Source organism: Lissotriton helveticus, chromosome 3_1 (assembly GCF_964261635.1).
Source record: "Lissotriton helveticus chromosome 3_1, aLisHel1.1, whole genome shotgun sequence".
NCBI classification, from domain to species: domain Eukaryota; kingdom Metazoa; phylum Chordata; class Amphibia; order Caudata; family Salamandridae; genus Lissotriton; species Lissotriton helveticus.
In genome coordinates, this window is record NC_136061.1 from 647,796,721 (window position 1) to 647,800,863 (window position 4,143).

The window sequence follows — 4,143 nt, forward strand, 5'->3', positions numbered from 1 at the left end:
TGACATGCGCGAAGTGTAACCCAAAGGATTCCTTTTATGCAGATCACGCATGGCTGTGGCTCACTAAATCCTCTTCGATATCCGCCCCACCAGGCGGCATAAATAATGCAGCTAACTGAAAACGAATCATGAAAAAAACGTATTGAAATGACTCGAGGGATACCAATGCTGCATTCTACAAATGAATTAAATAAAACGCTTACTTAATCCTCAAACATTATTGTATTGATTTGTGGAAAAATCTCAAAGCAAGTCCTCGGTGACTTAACCCTCATCTCTCGCCATAGGCCAGCAGCGCGGTGTAAACACCCCCCCCCCCCCCCCCACCCCCCTTGCCAACCTCCCCGCCCCCTCCCGCATGAGGTACTCTAACACCTGTTGGATCTGGGCTTTGCTATTCAATGCCAGCTCTGCAGCCTGGCAGAGACCTGCGGCCAGGCCCAGCGCGGAGACGAGGAAGGGGGCGCAGGCGAGGCGCGCGCTCAACCTCTGTGCCCTCTACCTGACTGCCCTGCCAGCCTCACATAGCGCTGCCAGGACCTGATGAAGTGCCCGGTTCGCACTTTTATGACCCTTGGCTCCGCTGCGATTTGGGAGCAGCGGTGAGGTGGCGCCGGAGCGCGGCCGGCCTGGCGAGACTGCGCGGCTGTGGAGGGATCGACCTCATTAAAACAGAGGGGGGCGGCGGCGCCGTAAAATGTTCAATTACCCTTATTTCATTTCAGTGAATATTAGCGGCAAACTTCATCTTCTCACGTTCTGTGCGAAGAGCCTTGGCTGGCACGGAAAAGAGCATTTTTAATTGTAACCTTTTCAGATGAGGAAGAAGGGAGGACATTAAGTTAAACAACGGGCTTTATTAATGGGCACCATTTAGACACATTTCGTGTTCACGACGGCAGCCCAGCGGGGTAGTCGTCGCTTTAAGAGCCTTTTATGTTACAAGTGGGCGAGTAATTAGGCTCCTATAAATGTAACCTTAAAAACAAGGCTGCAGGCCTTCTAGGGGCCACCTGCGTTTGCAACTCTCTCCCTTTCGCCTGTCTTTACGCTCTTTGACTACAATCCCGAGACCCCGTCCTGTACAGTCTATCTTCCTGTTTCTGTTTGTCTGCTCTGTCTGTCTCCATGCGCTCCCGTGTGGCACATGTCTCTTCCTGCCTTACGTTTCCACATGGTTCTGAGCTTTTGCCTGCCTTTGTCCACGCACTTTTAACTTGTTTTACTTTTACTGCCCCCCTTTCTTGAATCGTGCCACCTTCACGGCAGTGTCCTCCCTTCGTGCCCCCTCTGTGTGTTCATGTCTCCATCTGTGACTTGCTTTCAAGCCCCCAAGGGCATAGCTAAGCAGGTGCATTTTCACCGGGTATGAGGGGCTCTCTGGACTTCAATTGTGGCAGAGTTTTACCACCAAATTTTGTGTAGGGAGTCATTTTCATTACTTGCATTAGAGCCCATATTACCTTTACTCAGTGCAGGAAATGGAAAAATAGTGCCAGTCCCCCTATACAAGGGGCGGCTGGTAAGATTTGAAATTGATAGGACTAGTTAAGTGCCTCACCGCTTCCCGAAAGCCAGAAACAAAACAACAAGCATCGTGCAACATAAAAACAAACAAAAGCACAAATTGACATGCGTTACACTAACATTTGAAGTAAAACGAAATGTTACTTATCGAGCCGCTGCTCGTCCTCCTCGATGTTCTTCTGCAGTCCGTGGCTCCGAGCATAAGTCAAAGAGCTAGCTCCTCTAACCAATCCAGACGCTGCTCTCATGCTATTAACCAACAAGCGAGAAGTGCCAGGACTGGATGGAGTTGGCTAGCTGGATGCTCCTTCAGACTCTGGAGGCCTGTGCTTGCTCTTCACCCAGCTGTCTAACACAGCTCAGTTTGGAGAGATTCGAAGTGCGCATGTTAGGCTGGCCGCCGCAAGACAGCTAGCCAACTTACATGGGCACTGTGGAATGTATGACCACTACTCCAGTTCTCCATGTTGCCTTTCAGCAGCAAAGGACATGCCCCCATATTTCACTCAGCTCGGTCAGGATGCAGCTGTCCATCCGTAAAAAATAAAATGGCAATTAAATCATTTAATTGCAATTTTTCTTTTTCACATTTGCTACTCATGGCTCCCAGTGAGTCGGGGATCGATGTTCACTGCCTTTTAATTTTTCCCATTTGCTACGCCACGGCTGCCAGCGGGTGGGGGGTCTACGCTCTTCTGTCCTAATGAAGAAACCACTGCTGCCCTATATCAGAGTATCCGCTTGTTTATGATAAGTGCCGCCACTGCCTTTGTTTCGCTATAGCAAGCCCCACCTAAGTTGTAACTTACCTGCCTTTCCTACAGCTTGTAACCTGTGATTTTCCCTCATTTAAAGTATCTCTTACCATTTCTTAGGCCGTAGACTGGGTCTTCTCTCCCTAGCTCTCCTGTAATTCCCTGCTCCTTTTTCTCTACCTTATTTCTCCTGTTCCTCATAACCATGGGTTGTACGTACAAAAGCCTTTTTGAGGTCTGAAAGGGCTTGATTAGAAGAATCTGTCTGTTTCAGACTGCAAAAAAGGCAATTTCAAAACACAAATAGCGATTCGATAATACATCACTGAATCACAATTTGTGTATAGCAGTTTGGTATTTGAAAGGGGAGTGTTTAGGGCATCTCTTTCAAATACCAAATTGCAGGGGGGGGGGGCGTGACCAGGTAACCGACCAAGATGGTTGCGCAGCTCTGAAGCTCCGCCGTATAGCCCGACATCCTGGCCCTGCCAGGATGTTGGGCTATACAGTTACAGATGCATAAAGGTGGTAGGTATATGTAGATTACAGTTATTGATAGAGGTATAGGATGAGAAATAGGGTAGTGCATTATATATGCTTTTTTATAGATCCAAGTACCTGGATGCATAAAGGAAGTAAAAAGATGCATTAGATAAACTCTGGTTTTCAAATATTATTGTACTTTTTCGTAAATGCTCCTCCCAATAATAAAATCCTTCCCCTTCCATCTTCTACTTCCTCCCAGTGCCCTCCCTCACACCCACTTCACCTACTGATAGCCAGACACATTTACCACCTGCTTACAGCATACAGTAAATGTATGTGGTAAAATATTGTGGAATTGGGAATTCTGTGTGGTTCTATGACCTGGAAAATTGGTCCCATATTGTTTCCCATTTCATATTGTAATTCTCATAATTACACAGTACTGGTGAGGATCTACCACAAAGTAATCATCAAATCTCAGATAAAAGACAGATTCATGCTGCTGATGAAGAAGTTAAAGACCAAGCAAGTTCCTTTACAATTAAATCTGGTTTCAAGTGGACACCAGCAGCGGTCATTCAGCACTTTGCAAGGTCTTCAAACTATTTCTCTCCAGAAATGAGTCTGGAGATAGACTTCAGAAATCACAGAAAGGCAACAGGAGAGTTTTCTAAGATGATTATTATTGTAAACCACAGTCAATATGTGATATCACTAGTGCTTAGAACGTTTGGGTGTAGATTTTTAACATTTTTAGTCACTTTCAAATACTCACTTCCCGGTTTGCAGTGTATATGATGTTGCTGGATTCTGGACAGGCTCAGACCTCAATTTTCTTGATTCTTCTCAAAGGTCTTTGAAGCGACAAAAATGTCACCCAAGCAAAGAAATGCAAAATGGTTTAAGATATTACAGAATATAGAGTCCATGAAGCAGTAAAAAGTGGCACAAATGTTTCTCAACCCAAAAGGCATCACGTGATATTCATAATAGCTGAATGGTGTGCAATGTCATGACCAGAGCTCAGATAGTGTTGAGGATGTCACAGCCAAACTCTTCTCCTACCTGTACAGGTCTATTCACTCCATGTGAGTATCTCAATTTCCTGTGAGAATGACACAAGTAAAAGTGAAAAGGGGTAAGGAGGGAAGGAGATTGAAGGAGAGACATGTTCCTGCAGGTTGGTTGATTGAAAACTGGAATGGAAAGCACAGCTTCTGTAACCAATATTCACTGGGTAATTAAAATTTCCAACTTGGGAGAGTAAGCACAGTCAGCAGAGACGGCTGTAGGGCAGTGCGACCAGTGCGTCCGCACTGGGTGCTGACCTGTGAAGGGGGCGCTGTGACCTCAGGGGGAGAGCTGTGTTGATCAA